We start from the raw sequence: 17,876 nt of genomic DNA, 5'->3' as shown, positions 1-17,876 counted from the left end.
AATATGGCTGAATCAGTATAACTTTTTAAGGATAAATTTATATCCTCAAACATTTCTGTTAAAATGAATAAAGGGTAAAACATTAGCTATGTGTGTTACCTATCAAAGTAAGCAATGGAAGCAAACCCAAAGTAAATGACACATGAGATTTCCAGCATTCTTTGGAAAACACTATCCTTTCCTCATTGATTCCCCTTGGAGTCAGTGTTAAAATTAACTAATCCTATATTCATGGACCTATTTTCAGCTCTGTTCTACTTAATAGACTTATGTAAGTCTTCCTTTTGCTAACACTATAATTGTCTTGATTATTGTCGCTTTATGGTATATATTAAAAATAATATAAATTGACTCATAATTTTTAGAAGTTATTTTGTCTCTTTTAGCCCTTTGTGTTTCTATTTAAGGTTTTAAACAAAATATTGAGTTTTTGAACTGTGTTATGTTGAATCTATTGATCAGTTTTGGACCAATTGACTGTTAGCAATTTAAAAATTTCCCATCTACAAATATGATGTGTCTCTTCATTAATTAATTAATTAATTAATTAATTAATTTTTATTGTAAACAAATGGGATACATGTTGTTTCTCTGTTTGTACATGGTGTAGAGGCATTCCATTTGTGTAATCATAAATTTACATAGAGTAATGTTGTTTGATTCATTCTGTTATTTTTTCCCTTCCCCCATCCCTCCCACCCCTCTTTACCCTCTATACAGTACTTCCTTCCTCCATACTTGCCCCCCTCCCTAACCCTAACTCTAACCCTAACACTAACCCTTCCCTCCCCCCCATTATGTGTCATCCTCCACTTATTAGCGATATCATTCGTCCTTTGGCTTTTTGAGATTGGCTTATCTCACTTAGCATGATATTCTCCAATTTCATCTATTTGCCTGCAAATGCCATAATTTTATCATTCTTTATGGCTGAGTAATATTCCATTGTATATATATACCACAGTTTCTTTATCCACTCATCAATTGAAGGGCATCTAGGTTGGTTCCACAGTCTGGATATTGTGAATTTAGTTCTTAATTTCTTGGACCAAAATTTTATAGATGCCATGTATCTTGCATATAGTAATATTTATTCCTATATACTTGTGGGTTTTTTTTTTTTCATTTTTTAAGGACAATGCTTTACAATTTTTTTCTACCAATTGTTTCTTATTAGTATGTAGAAATATAACTGATTTTGATATGGTAATTATGGTAATTTTGAATCTCAATACTCAACTATTCATTATTTCTAGTAGATTTTTGTGAATTATTTAATTCTCTACATATGTAACTGTGCAGTCTCTATATTGTTTACTTCTACCATTTCGATATTTTCCCCCTTACTTATTGGCAAGGTCCTCCGGTTCTGTGCTGAATGGAAGTGGTAGATAAGGAAACTACTGGTTGTTCCTAGTGTTAGGGAGAAAGTGGTCAGAACCTCAGCATTACCTGTTGGCTCAATGTTTTCCATTGGTGGTCTTCAACAAAGTGGCTTTCTATTAGTTTACTGATAGTTTTTATTGTAGTTGTGTATTGGCATTTGTCAAAAGTCTTTTGTAACCTAATAGATTATCATATAGTATTTCCCATTATCTTGTCAATGTATTAACTTACAATGTTTTATATTTTAATATTCATGCAGCTTTGCCTTCCTGGGATGAATCCCACTTGCTCATGGTATAGCATCTTGTTTAATATTTGGATTTGATTTCTTAATATTCTCTTAAGGAACACAGATACTCTTTAACTTATCATGGGGTTGTGGCCTGACACAAACATGTTTTGAAAATACCCTAAGTCAAAAAAGCAGTTAATACATATAACCTAAAGAACATCATAGCTTAGTAGCACAGAACACAAGAGAGTACTGGTTGTTTACCCTTCCAATGGTGTGGCTGACTGAGAGCTGCTGGCCACTATTGCTGACAGCATCCAGAAATACCACACATTGCCTGCTCAATATCAAAATCCAAAATTTGAAGTAAAGTCTCTACTGTAGATTCTCATCATGTGTACTTAGACTTACTGTCTGAGAGAGACTCAAGAAGACTGCTTTAAGATATCTGGAGCTATTCTGTCCTGGTCCTCTCTCCTCTTAGACTTTGCTCTGTAACTTCCAACAATCTTGGTCTCTCTTCCCCTACTGTAATCTTTCTCTTCATCTCAATGTGATGTCATGTTGTCTTTGGGTTCCTTGCCTTTCTTTGACAGACAAGAATAATCTCCATGTAGAACACTAGGATCCTCGTTGTATTCACCTTACCTATTTTCTTTTTCTCAGCGATCAAAACCCTGTAGGTAAATCTAAAAAGACTATCTATTGTTGTAGGCCAATGAAGTTGTCTAGTATACTTTTGACTAATTTTCTGTTGTTTATGGCAGGAAGGCCAGTGTGGGACCAGTTATTGCATCATAACAATTGATCATTATAGTTTGGATCTGGAAGGTCCCCTCAAAGACCCACATGTTAAGTCTTTAGTCTCTATCCCATGGCACTACTGGAAAGTGGAAGAACCTTTAGGAGCTGAGGCCTGGTAGAAGGAAGTTAGATCTTTGGGAGTGTGTCTTTGGAAGGGGTATCGACTTCTGGCTCCTTCCTTCCTCTTGCCCTCTCTTTGCTTCTTGACTGTCATGAGACAGCAGCATCTCTGCCATATGCTATCATCATTGCAAACTATGACACCACTGGCCCCAATCTAAGAACCTCTTGCAGAAAATAACCAACTAAAGCCCCAAAGTTTAAGGTACATGAGAAAGTAAGTAAGTAGATTTAAAATTTTTTCTTTTCCCTCTCTGGATTCACATTGTTTTAAAATCAAGACAATAACAATGATAGCAAAACTAAAATAGCTAGAGACACCTAGAAAAATGGTCAGCACAGAGGAGGTGCTCAATAAATATTTGATGGAAGAATGATTTATAATTGAACACTGCTTATGTGGTAGAGAAATTTGATCATCTATAAATAAGTTAGTATTATTTTTGCCACTTATCAAATGAGGATCTTTAGGTATTAGAAATTACTATCTGATTTATTTAAAGGTCAACTTTAAAATTAAGTTGTTAAGATTTAAATATTATTTATCTTATTTTAGTTCTTAAAGCACCTTCTATTTCTAAAATTTTCACAAATATGTTAGAACTCTTTATATTTCTGTATTTTGCAGGCTGGAAATAGAAATCACAACAGATATTTATCAAATGCAGTTATTTTAAAACTTATTGGGTAGAATTTGTTGTAATGCCTTTTTATGTTTTTTAATTTTATTTTTAATTTTTATTTTTTACAGACTGCATTTTGATTCATTATACACAAATGGGGTACATCATTTCATTTCCATGGTTGTGCATGATGTAGATTCATACTACTTGTGTAATCATACATGTACGTAGGGTAATGATGTCTGTCTCATTCCACCATTTGTCATACCCCCCCCCATTCCACTCTATGTAATCTAAAGTTCCTCCAGTCTTCTCTCATCCCAACCCCCCCACCCCCATTATATATCATCATCCACTTATCAAGGAAAATATTTGGTCTTTGGTTTTTTGGGCTTGGCTTATTTCACTTAGCATGATATTCTCCAGTTCTACCCATTTATCTGCAAATGCCATAATATTATTCCTCTTTATGACTGAATAATATTCCATTGTGAATATATACCAAAGTTTCTTTATCCATTCATCTTTTGAAGGGCATGTAGGTTGATTCTAAAATCTAGCTATTGTGAATTGAGTTGCTATCAACATTGATGTGGCTGAGTTACTTGTAGTATGCTAATTTTAATTCCTTTGGGTATTAACCGAGGAGTGGGATAACTGGGTCAAAAGGTGGGTCCATTCCAAGTTTTCTGAGGATTCTCCACACTGCTTTCCAGAGTGGGTGCACCAATTTTCAACTCCACCAGCAATGTAAAAGTGTGCCTTTTTCCCCACATCCACCCCAACATCTATTATTTTTTGTGTTCTTGATAATAGCCATTCTGGTTGGAGAAAGATGAAATCTTAGAGTTGTCTTAATTTGCATTTCTCTAATTACCAGAAATGTTGAACACTTTTTCATATATTTATTAATCACCCTTATGTCTTCTTCTGTAAAGTGTCTGTCCAGTTCCTTAGCCCATTTATTGATTGGGTTCTTTGTATTTTTGGTGTAAAGTTTTGTAAGTTCTTTATAAATTTTGGAGATAAGTGCTCTATCTGAAGTACATGTGTTTAATATGTGTAAGCATCTCACAATGAAAGAAACTCTTTAAGCTCATTCGTTAACTTGCTTCATCTATATGATAACCTGAGATAAATCATCATTATTCTTTGTTTAACATGTAAACTCAGAGGATTAGGAGTTCTGTTCCAGTCTCTGCACTTGGTGAGAAATGGACACCATGTTAACCAGCTCTTTCACCTCTAGCACTGTCGGCTTTACTCTGCATTACCCTGCTTCACTGTAGTGCTCATGAGATTCAAGTCAAACATTTAGGAGTCCTGCCTGTTTTAAAACAGGAACCTCTCAAATGGGATCCTTCAGAAACAGAGCCTGACGTAAGGAGAAAAGCAGACGTTACTGGCAGAGGAGTTCTACCCAGGCTAAAAGTACTCATTGCTCAGCTTTGGGATTGTTGCCAACTGAGAGTCTCAGATGGATCCCTGGGACTTGCCCTTGGTCAAAAAGAACAGCCTGACTCAAGGTTGTATCACTTTCCTGGGGCAGCCCTTCTCTAGTGACTGATAATGCAAGGGTAATAAGACCATCCTTTTTGCCCCAAATAGGGGAAACCTAGACAGGCCTTTCCAGTTCTAGAGAATCCTGAAGAAAGTGTGGAGCCTCTACTGAGAACGCTTTGCAGATCAGCTTCTCTCCACCCAGTCCTGCTTGTTTTTCTCTCCCCTGTAAATGCATGAGCTTTCAAAAAGAGCTAATCTTAAAAAAACAAACAAAAAAACCAAAAACAAAGTACTAGTGAGAAAGGCTAAAAGTATGATGTATCTATAACTCATGGCAATTTAAAAATAATATTGACTCCACAAAAGAAATGTTAGACTGAAATATGAAATAGAAGAGAAAAAAAACCCACTTATCCGAAAATAGTAAATGTGGGACTAGAATCTTACTCGCATTTTACTCCTTGATGTACCACTAATGACTGTTGATATTTAAAGGATAAATTATAGAAAATGCAGTAGGTTATAATTTACATAAACACTTAATATGTTTGGACAAATGAATGTTTTTGAATTTGTTTTCTCCCTCAGAAAATGTTTTTTCCTAATAGAATGTGTTTTGATAAATGAGGTAATATGTTAGATGACTTGAACTTCTCTGAACAAGGCACTATAAATCTTAGGTATGTTTTGCTAAATTACACTTGCTTGGCACTTATTTGGAATAGCTGTGATCACCTTGGACCTTTGCAAGTATAGTCAGCTCTGGAAAAGGAGTTCAATGTCAACAAATTTAGAATGTGGAGCTTTTTGTCTTAGGAAAAGATTCTTAAGCCTTAGAAGAAGAAAAGGGATTGCCAAGTCAAGCTTTCTCTACTAAAAGTCAAGGTCCCCTGCTCAACCTGGTGAAAGTACAGGCTCACTTCTGTCCAGGTTACTGTGGAGAAGTCTGTTCTTCCATCACTGTGAGGAGGCAGCACAGTGAGGAGCAGATCAGCATTCATGACCAGAATTTTTCTACTCATCCCATGTGCTCTCTCCAAATTCCAACAAATGCTCACCTAATCAAGATCTAGTTTTGTAGCTAAAGCACATGTGGGAAATTCAAATGTCCTTATGAAATTTTATAATCAAAGAATACAACCCCTACTGATTTCATTACCTGAAATTAACAAAATCATTTTTATGCACTGTAAAAAATATTGCCATTTTCATATTGGTTATGGTTTTGTACAAAGGCCAAATTCTAGAAAACATGATGCAATAAATCCTTTGACTAGTTGACCTCTGTGAGCATAATTTTGGACTGCCTATAATTTTGGTAAGTTTTAATTTTTGTTGTTTTAATGAAAGTATCTGCTCCAATTCACAGCCCTGTTCTAGGTGAAATGGGAACAATTTCCCTTTAAATGGAATAAAATACAGGAAAATATTGGAGAGCACAGATTTTTGTTTCCGAGATGTATGGAATCTTTGTCTAAGAAATCTCCAAGTTCTACATGTAGCAGTTGGGTATACATTTGAATAATGCTTGTACTTTTAGGAGACAGTTATTTCAAAGTACACATTGGCATTCAGTTCTTTATTAATTACTATGCATCTTGAAGAGTCTCTTAAATTTAGTTGTGATCAGATTTGGTATTCTTATACATTTTGTTTTTATTCCCTTCTGATTTGATATGCAAAAGTTTCTGAGTGCCTTATTCTAGGGTCACTATGCACTACTCATTGTTGTATCCAAACTATGCTGAAACAAAGATGCATTCAAGTTCCAGGACCCTTTCATGATTACCTAAGAAACTGCAATAAAAATTTAATCTATCTGAAAAATTATTAATCATCTATTCCTCAGATTGCTGTGGGAATTAAAATGATATTATGCATAAGAAACCTGCATAATGATTTGCAGTGGAGACTCAATGAAAGACAGCTCAATTCTCTTTTTCTCTCTTTTCTGATTTTCAGTTTCTTCACTGGTTATGAATAAAATTTTCTGAAGCATTTCAGGCAAAGTGAACCTGCATTTCTATTTATGAATTCACAAAAGTCATGCTGAAAGGAATCATGATTGATGGCCCACACTGCCCTATTAGAGGTGTACAGAGAAACATCAGTAATCACAACCCACTGAAAGATGATGATTCCACAGACCCTGCAACCAAGAGGAGATCCTTGATTAACCTTCACTGTTCGGGTATTAGATGTAACGGAGATTCTCTGACTACCATACAGAGATTCACTCACAACTGTTCTCTGCAGTTTTTCTTCCCTTTATTCAATTTCCAATAAAGCAGCAACAACAAAATCTGTCTGAGCAGAAACTGTTACCTGAGAAATTAGTGGAGAATTACAGAAGTATAAGATTTCTTTACCCCTAAAGTTTATACCCCTAATGTGAAGAAAATAAATGGACTTCAAGTTTTAGCTACTACAGAATAATTTGTAACATTGATTTTCCAACTGAGGGGGCAAGGAAGATAGAAAGGGAGGGGCATAAAAGCTGGAAACACAGGTAAATATATAAACGGAAAACTTTTTTTTTTTTTTTTTTTGGTACTGGGGTTGAACTCAAGGGTGCTTTACTACTGAGCCATATCCCCAGACCTTTTTAATTTTTTTTTCTTTTGAGACAAGGTCTTGCCACCTTGCTGAGGCTGTCTTTGAACTTGCTATCCTACTGCCTTAGCCTTAGCTCTCCAAGCTCTGGAATTACAGGTGTGTACCACCAAAGCCAGTCAAACAAAAACTAATGGAAGACCTCAGAGAACAACCAGAGCTGCTGCACCTTCAGGTCTATGATCTATTGTAGAAGAGAAGCTCAACAGGTGAACTCCATATTCATCCCAGATATTTTTTTCTGAGAGCATTTTCAAAACTGTGTTGCTGAGGGAAAGAGATTGACAGAATTCATTGGCTAAGAAGACAGAGAGATTATGTCTTCGAGAATTTCCTCTAGAATTCCACAGGTCAAATCCTAGACATAAGTGCAATACAGTGAAAGAGATAAAAAATCTGTATAGCCTTTGCTCAGAGCTTCAGTTGTGTGTGTAGAATAAACAAACAAAAGACACAATAAAGACAATATCCAGAAGGTTGAAAAGCAGTGCAGAGTTTTAGGCATCCATGTTTCACTATGGAGACAGTTTGAATTAAAGCATTTTAAATATGGAGGAGCCTTCATAAACACCCTGGACTTTCAGATGAGACTCCAGAGGTGCTGCATCCTGGAGTAAAGACTTCCCCAAATGAGTAAGTTTTACATTCTTGGAGCAAGAAAAAATCTGAAGAAGTGTAGCAGTAAGGAAGCTTGAAATCGGGCCCCTAGACCATGGTGTTCTGCCAGGGAGCTTTCTACCCACCCAGGAAAATTGTAATCATCTTTGGAGGGGAAAAAGCCTTTATAAAATTTTCAGGTTTATAGATATGTAATTAACACATTAAATATTATATATATTTATGGTATGCAATCTGGTGTTGATTTATGTGTACATTTTGAAATAATTATCACCATTAAGTGAATTAACATATCCATCACCTCATATAATTATTATGTGTTTGTACAAGAACATTTCAGATCTATTCTCTTAGCAAACTTCAAGTATGTAACAATGAATTACTAATTATATGTACCATGTTGTATATTTGATCTCATGCAATTTTGGACCAAGATCTTCCCATTTCCTTCTTGCCTCCCAATCCCTGGCAACCACCAATCTTTATTTCTTTAATTTCAACATTTTGGGATTTCTTTAATATATAATAAATATATTATATATAACATGTATAGTTTTTAGTTGTAGATGGACACAATGCCTTTATTTATTTATTTATTCATTCATTTATTTATGGTACTGAGGATAGAACTCAGTGCCTCACATGTGCTAAGCAAGCACTCTACCACTGAGTCAACCATAGCCCAATATTTTGAGATTTCATATATAAGATGATGTAGTGTTTTCCTTTCTATGCCTGGCTTATTACACTTGAGATAATGTTCTTTAGGTTTATACATGTCAAAAATGACAAGATTTTCTTCTTTCTTAATGAATAATTTTCCCCTGGTTGCATACATATCACATTTTCTTTATCCTCTCATTCATTCATAAGCATTTTAGGTTGATTTCCTGTCTTGGCTACTATGAATAATGCAAAATGAATATGGGTGTGCATTTATTACTTCAAAAAACAGATTTCATATCCCTTGTGTATATACTAGTGTGTGAGGTTGCAGGATCATATGATAGTTATACTTTTAATTCTTTTTGAGAAATTTCTCTACTGTTTTCCACCATGGCTGTGCTAATTTATATTCCCAACAATAGTATGTAAAACTTTTCTGTGCATCCTTACTAACACTTGTTATATTTTAGCTTGTTTTAATAATAGCCATTCCTACTTGAGTAAGGTGATATCTCATTGCAGTTTAGATTTATAGTTCCCTGAGGATCAGTAATTTCAGTACTTTTTTTACAATTCTGTTTGCCGCTTGTATTTCATCACTGAAAAAAATGAGTATTTAGGCCCTTTGCCCATTTTTAAATCAGTTTTTTTGTTCTTTATTTTATTTTATTTTTTATTGTAAACAAATGGGATACATGTTGTTTCTCTGTTTGTACATGGCATAAAGGCATACCATTTGTGTAATCATAAATTTACATACAGTAATGTTGTTTGATTCATTCTGTTATTATTTCCCTTTCCCCCACCCCCCCACCCCTCTTTTCCCTCTATAGAGTCCTTCCCTCCTCCATTCTTGGCCCCTCCCTAACCCTAACTCTAACCCTAACACTAACCCCTCCCTCCCCCCATTATGTGTCCTCAAACACATATTAGCTATATCATTTGACCTTTGGTTTTTTGAGATTGGCTTATCTCACTTAGCATGATATTCTCCAGTTTCATCCATTTGCTGCAAATGCCATAATTTTATCATTCTTTATGGCTGAGTAATATTCCATTGTACATATATACCACAGTTTCTTTATCCATTCATCAATTGAAGGACATCTAGGTTGGTTCCACATTCTGGCTATTGTGAATTGAGCAGCTATGAACATTGATGTGGCTGTATCTCTCTAGTATCCTGATTTTAAGTCCTTTGGGTATAGGCCAAGGAGTGGGATAGCTGGCTCAAATGGTGGTTCCATTCCAAGCTTTCTGAGGAATCTCCACACTGCTTTCCAGAGTGGCTGCATTAATTTGCAGCCCCACCAGCAATGTATGAGTGTACGTTTTTCCCCACATCCTCGCCAACACCTGTTGTTGCTTGTGTTCTTGATAATCGCATTTCTAATTGGGGTGAGATGGAATCTTAGGGTAGTTTTGACTTGCATTTCTCTGATTACTAGAGATGTTGAACATTTTTCCATATGTTTGTTGATTGCTTGTAGATATTCTTCTGTGAAGTGTCTATTCATTTCCTTAGCCCATTTGTCGATTGGATTATTTGTATTCTTGGTGTAGAGTTTGTTGAGTTCTTTATAGATTCTGGAGATTAGTGCTCTATCTGAAGTATGATTGGCAAAGATTTTCTCCCACTCTGTAGCTCTTTCTTCGCATTGCTGATAGTTTCCTTTGCTGAGAGAAAGCTTTTTAGTTTGAATCTATCCCAGTTGTTGATTCTTGATTTTATTTCTTGTGCTATGGGAGTCCTATTGAGGAAGTCTGGTCCTAAGCCAACATGTTGAAGATCTGGACCTACTTTTTCTTCTGTAATGTGAAGGGTCTCTGGTCTGATTCAGAGGTCCTTAATCCATTTTGAGTTTAGTTTTGTGCATGGTGAGAGATATGGGTTTAGTTTCATTCTGTTGCACATGGATTTCCAATTCTCCCAGCACCATTTGTTAAAGAGGCTATCTTTTCTCCATTGTATATTTTTGGCCCCTTTGTCTAGTATGAGAAAATTGTATTCATTTGGGTTTGTTTCTGTGTCCTCTATTCTGTACCATTGATCTACCTGTCTATTTTGGTACCAATACCATGCCGTTTTTGTTACTATTGCTTTGTAGTAGAGTTGAAGATCTGGTTTTGCGATACTCCCTGCTTCACTCTTCCTGCTAAGGATTGCTTTAGCAATTCTGGGTTTCTTATTCTTCCAGGTGAATTTCATAATTGCTTGCTCTATTTCTGTAAGGTACATCATTGGGATTTTAACTGGAATTGCATTGAATCTGTATAGCACTTTTGGTAGTATGGCCATTTTGACAAAATTACTTCTGTCTATCCAAGAACATGGGAGATCTTTCCATCTTCTAAGATTTTCTTTAATTTCTTTCTTTAGTGTTCTGTAGTTCTCATTGTAGAGGACTTTCACCTCTTTTCTGAGATTGATTCCCAAGTATTTTATTTTTCTTGAGGCTATTGTAAATGGGATAGTTTTCCTAATTATTCTTTCCAAAGATTCATCACTCGTGTATAAAAATGCATTAGATTTATGTACGTTGATCTTATATCCTGCTATTTTACTGAATTCACTTATGAGTTCTAAGAGTTTTCTGGTGGAATTTCCTGGTTCCTCTAAGTACATAATCATATCATCAGCAAATAGGGATAGTTTGAGTTCTTCTTTTCCTATTCATTTCCCTTTAATTTCTTTGGTCTGTCTAATTGCTCTGGCTAGAGTTTCAAGGACAATATTGAATAGAAGTGGTGGAAGAGGGCATCCTTGCCCTGTTCCAGTTTTTAGAGGGAATGCTCTCAATTTTTCACCATTTAGAATGATATTAGCCATGGGCTTAGCATAGATGGCCTTTACAATGTTAAGGCATGTTCCCACTATCCCTATTTTTTCTAGTGTTTTGAGCATGAAGGGGTGCTGTATTTTATCAAATGCTTTTTCTGCATCTATTGAAATAATCATGTGATTCTTGACTTTAAGTCTATTGATAAGGTGAATGTCACTTATTGATTTCCTGATGTTGAACCAACCTTGCATCCCTGGGATGAAACCCACTTGATCATGGTGCACTATCTTTTTATATGTTTTTGTATGCGATTTGCTAAAATTTTGTTGAGAATTTTTGGGTCGATGTTCATTAAGGATATTGGTCTGAAATTTTCTTTCCTCGATGTGTCTCTGTCTGGTTTAGGTATCAGTGTGATATTGGCTTCATAGAATGAGTTTGGGAGGGTTTCCTCCTCTTCTATTTTATGGAATACTTTGAGGAGTATTGGAATGAGCTCTTCTTTAAAGGTTTTGTACAACTTGGCTGAGAACCCATCTGGTCCTGGACTTTTCTTTGTTGGTAGGCTTTTGATGACTTCTTCTATTTCATTACTTGAAATTGGTCTATTTAAATTGTGTATGTCCTCCTCATTCAGTTTATGCAATTCATATGTCTCTAGAAATTTATTGATGTCTTTGAAATTTCTATTTTGTTGGAGTATAGATTTTAAAAATAGCTTCTAATTATGTTTTGGATTTCAATCGTGTCTGTTGTGGTATTTCCTTGTTCATTCTGAATTTTAGTGATTTGGGTTTTCTCTCGTCTTCTCTTTGTTAGTGTGGCTAAAGGTTTATCAATTTTGTTTATTTTTTCGAAGAACCAACTATTTATTTTGTCAATTTTTTGTATTGATTCTTTTGTTTCAATTTCATTGATTTCAAGTCTGAGTTTAACTATTTCCTGTCTTCTACTACTTTTGGTGCTGGTCTGTTCTTCTTTTTCTAGGGCTTTGAGCCATAGTGTTAGATCGTTTATTTGTTGAATTTTACTTCTTTTATTAAATGCGCTCCATGAAATAAATTTTCCTCGAAGTACTGCTTTCATCGTGTCCTAGAGATTTTGATATGACGTTTCTTTGTTCTCATTTACCTCTAAGAATTTTTAAATTTCTTTCCTAATATCTTCTGTTATCCATTCATCATATAATAGCATTTTGTTTAATCTCCAGGTGTTGGAGTAGCTTCTGTTTTTTACTTTCATTTATTTCTAACTTCAATCCATTATGATCTGATAGAACACAAGGTAGTGTCTCTATCTTCTTGTATTTGCTAACATTAGCTTTGTGGCATAATATATGGTCTATTTTAGAGAAGGATCCATGTGCTGCTGAGAAGAAAGTGTATTCACTCTTGATTGGATGGTATACTCTATAACTGTCTGTTAAGTCTAAATTATTGATTGTGTTATTGAGATCTATGGTTTCTTTGTTCAATTTTTGTTTGGAAGATCTGTCCAGTGGTGAGAGAGGTGTGTTAAAATCACCTAGTATTATTGTGTTATGGTCTATTTGGTTTCTGAAATTGAGAAGGATTTGTTTGACATACATGGATGAGCCACTGTTTGGGGCATAGATGTTTATGATTGTTATATCTTGCTGATTTATGCTTCCTTTAAGCAGTATGAAATGTCCTTCTTTATCCCTTCTGACTAACTTTGGCTTGAGGTCCACATTATCTGAAATGAGGATGACTGGGTTTTATTGATACAGTATCTAGGTTTGTTTGGGACTTTTTCTTCCCTTGTTTTCTCACATTGTTCTGGTATCAGTGGATCGCTGAGATATTGTAAATTTCCTCTATTGACTTATAATGGCCTTGAAGATTTCTAGTATATCCCCTCTTAGCCTTCAGTAGCCTGAAGTCTTGGAGGAAGTAAATAATGCAGTCCTCCACAAGGAAGCTGCCTCTCTAGGGGTGGTGGCCTTCAGGTGGAGTATATTCCCTGCTTGTGGGCAGAGGTGCCTCCACTTGTTGACCAATGGTCATCCAAAGGGGAACTAGGTTGCGGGCTGAGGCAAGGCCTGTTTGGGCCTGTGTCTCTGGTTTTACTCTCCTTGTGGGAAAACCTCACCGGGCAGGGAAGACTCACCCAGTGGGGAGGTCTCACTGGTCAGTTCCCCTTCTAGAGGTTCCCCTCAACCTACAACTACTGCCTGGGCTGGGCTGCCTTCCTCTGCAACATTCCCAGGGGCCCAGACCTACCTCCAGGGCCTGGGAGCCTCATCCTTCGCAGATGCGTCTCCTTAGGCTGCCTCTCCTCGGAGAATCTGCCTGCAGTCCTGGAACCTTCTCTCCGCCCCAAGCGTGTCTCTGTGCAGCTCTTCCACCAAGAAGCCTCCTAGGTCCTGGGACCCTGCTCTGCACCTAATCGCCTGGCTATGTGGCCCCTCCTCTGAGCAGCCACCTGGAGCCCTGTACGATTGCTCCGAGTCCCAGAGACCTGCCACTCACCTCTTCCTCCAGACAGCCACCCGGTGTTCCGGTGTGGTCACCAGGAGTCCAAGCAACTCACTGTGTGCCTCCTCCTCCCGCCAACCGCCCATAGCCCTGGGCAATCACTCCGAGTTCCTCCTCCTCCTCCTCCAGGTAGCCCCCTGGGTGTTCAGGAGCAGTCACTCTGAGTTGCCCTGAGCCGCTCTGAGTCCACGTGACCCACTGCACGCCTCCTCCAGGCAGCTGCCCGGAGCTCTGGTGCACCACTTGAGACCAAGTGACCCACCATGCTCCTCCTCAAGCAGCCCCCCAGTGTTCAGGAGCGGTCACTTTGAGTCCAAACAACTCACCACTCGCTTCCTCCTCTGAACAGCCGCCTGGAGCTCCAGTGCAGTCACTGCGAGTCCATGTGACCTGCCACCTCCTCCTCCTCCTCCTCCAGGCAGCCCCCCTGGTGTTCAGGAATAGTCTCTTTGAGTCCAAACAGCTTGCCACGCAGCTCCTCCTCTGGCAACCACCTGTATCTCTGGTGCAGCTGCTCTGAGTCCAAGCACCTCGCCACACTGCTCCGCCTCCTCCTCCAGGCAGGTCCCGGTGTCAGGAGTGGTCACTCTGAGTCCAAACAGCTCTGGTAGCTCTACTTCACAAAGTTCCCTGCGTTCCGGGACTACCGCCCTATCCGGGACGCCTCCCCTATGGGAGAGACTCACCCGGCTGCTTTGAGTTGGTCCCAAGTCTCTCAATATCTCCTCTTTTGAATCCTGAGTCCTGGAGCAACATGAAATGCAGCCACCCTCTAGTCCGCCATCTTGAAACCTCTCCCTGTTCTTTATTGAGTTATTTGAAATTTTATATATTTTGAATATTAATAAATTACCAGATGTATGGCTTTAAGATATTTTCTCTCACCTGTGGGTTGTCTTTTTGCTCCATTTTCCCCTCCTTTTTGCTGTGCAGAGAATTTTAGTTTGATACTGTGGCATATGTCTATTTTTCTTTTGATGCCTGTGCTTTTTGGGTCATATCTAAAAAAAATCATTGCACAGATCAATGGCAAAAGATTTTTTCCCCTTGGTTTACTTCAAGTGATTTCTTAGGCATTTTGTTTACTTCTTTTGTCCATTTTAGGTTGATTTTTATATATAGCATGAAATAAGGATCCAATATTATTCTGAAAGTGGATATTTTGTTTTCCCAACACTATTGAAGGGACTGTTCTTTCTCTATTGTGTGTTTTTGGTACCTTTGTTGATGATCAGTTGGCTGCAAATGCATGAATTTATTCCAGGGCTTTCTGCAGGTTTCCATTGGTTTTTCTATTTTTGTGTCAGTATCATGCTGTCTTCATTAAAATAGTTTTGGAGTATATTTTGAAATATTACTATGCTATTTTTCCTCAAGATTTCTTCAGTTATTCAAAATATTTTGTGCTTTCTTATGAATTTTAGGATATTTTTCTATTCCTATGAAAATAACATTGGAATTTTGATAGCGATTATATTTAATATGTAGATTGATTTGAAATATGAACATTTTAACAGTAATAATTCTTGCAATCTACTCACATTGAACATCTTTCCACTAACTTTGTCTTTAATTCCTTTTACCAATGTTTCATAGTTTTTACCTACTTGATTAAGTTATTTCTAAGAATTTTTGTCATTAATGTAATGTATTCTGTAATTACTTTTTTCTTATTCAAATACTTCATTGTAGTATATAGAAACATTAAAGAATTTTGCATGTTGACTTTTATTCTGCAACTTTACTGATTTGTTTATTTATTCTAATGAATTTTGGTGAAGTCTTTTCTCTATATAAGAGGACATATTATTTGCAAACAGAATTGATTTTATTCCTTCTCGGTTTAGACGTTTTTATTTATTTTTCTTGCCTTATTGCTCTGACTAGAACTTTTAGTCTCCACAAAATAGAAGTGATAAAAATGAACATCCTTTATTTCATCTTGATTTTAGAGAAAAAGTTTTCAGTTTTTCACTGTTAAGTATACTATTAACTGTGGGTTTGTCATATATTGCCTTAATTGTCTTGAAGTACATTTCTTTTATGTATGAGAATTTTTATTATGAAAGGACATTGAATTTTGTGAAATGGTTTTTCTGTATTAGTTGAGATGATATGATCTTTATCTTTCATTCTGATAATGTAGTGTACATTTATTGATTTGCATATCAATAAATGAACCATCCTTGCTTCATAGAGGTAAATCTCAATCAGGTAAATGATTCTTTTATTGTACTGTTCAGATTAGTTTGTAAGTTTTTTTTTCAGGATTTGTGCATTCATGTTCATTGGAAATGATGGCCTTCATGTGGTGTCCTTGTCTGACTTTATTATAAGCTTTGTGATGAACTTTGTGATAGCCCTGTAAAATGAATTTGGAGTATTCTTTAAATGTTTGGCAGACTTAAACAGTGAAGCCATTGGGCTCTGACCTTTTCTTGGATGGTGATTATAAAATTACTGACCCAGTCTCCCTAATCATTTTTTATCTCTTCAGACGTTCTCCTTCATGGTTCACTCTATAGTGGGTTGTATGCATCTAGGAATTTATTCATTGTTTCAATTATGCAATTTGTAGGCATATAATTGTTCACAGTAGTTTCAAGATTCTTTGTATTTCTGTGGTATCAATTTTAATGACTCTTCTTTCATTTACATTTCTTAAATTTTTTGAGTTCTCTCTTTTTTTCTTAATCTAGCTGAAGGTTTGCCAATTAAATGTTTTTAAAAACTCAACTCTCAATTTCATTAATCTTTTCTATTGTTGATTTATTCTGTTTCATCTATTTCTGATCTGATATTTATAACTTCATTTCCTCTGCTAACTTAGGGTTTTTTAATCCTCTAGTTCCACAAGGTATAAAGTTAGATTGTTTACTTCATTAGGTCTGGTTGTTTTATAGTATTATTCAAGTCCTAATTACATGCATTTCCCAATTCTGAAAATTTGGACTAAGCTTCTTAATTTTGAGCAGTCTTATGCAGTTTTCTTTGTATAATTCTTGCATATTTTGCATTATACTTTTTTAAAAGCATTTGATGTTTATGTTTGCACACATATTTAATTTTTTTTCTTATTGTTGCTGATACGGAGAAATTTTCTTCTTGAATATTGACTTCTATGCTGCAATTTTGCTGTATTAGTAACCAATTGCAACAGTGTATTGATTCTTCTGGATATGTTTATGTAAACATTCATGTGATCTGCAAATAGAAATAGTTTTTTCATTTATAATTTTTATACTTTTATGCAGTTTTGTAATTTCATTTTGTGTTGATTGTAGGGATGCATGCAATGGTAAGAATTAATACAACATTCCATATTTTCAGCCAGTTGGCTCTGACGAATAGATCTTAAAAAATTATAGTACATTATCACAATTTATGAGTTGACATTGGTACAATCCATTTACCTTATTCAGATTTTCATAGTTTTATATGCACTCCTTTGCATATGTGTGTGTTTTGTGTTATGAATTTGTATTACACATGCCTATTCATGTGATCACTATCACTGTCAAAAAACTGAAGACTTGTTCAGACACAATCATACCTTATGCTACCCATTTTATTGAGCACTAACTCCCTCCTCACCACCTTCCATTCCCTGGAGGCCTAGAAAACACTTAGTTTATTCTCTATCCTTATAACTTTGTTATTTTAATGATATATATGGATGGATCCTATAAAATGTGTCCTGAACTTTGGAATTTTTTTATGTTAACTTTGAGATTCATCTGTTATTGTATCATGCAGTTTATTCCTTTTTATTTCCTGATATGAATGTCTCTCACATATTATTTAATCATTCATCCATTGAAGGTCAAATTATTGTTTTTAGATTTGGGCTATTATGAAAAAAACTGCTATGAATATCCATGCACAGTTTTCTATATATACTGTTTGCATTTCTCTTGAATAAATGTTCAACAGTACCATTACTGAGTCATAAAATGAGCACATTTAGTTTTTTAGAAACTGTACAACTGCTTTCCAGAGTACCATTTCATAGTGCCCCATCAGTACATGA

Source organism: Sciurus vulgaris (genome assembly GCF_902686455.1).
Source record: "Sciurus vulgaris genome assembly, chromosome: 2".
Lineage (NCBI taxonomy): Eukaryota > Metazoa > Chordata > Mammalia > Rodentia > Sciuridae > Sciurus > Sciurus vulgaris.
This window is presented reverse-complemented; position numbering follows the sequence as displayed.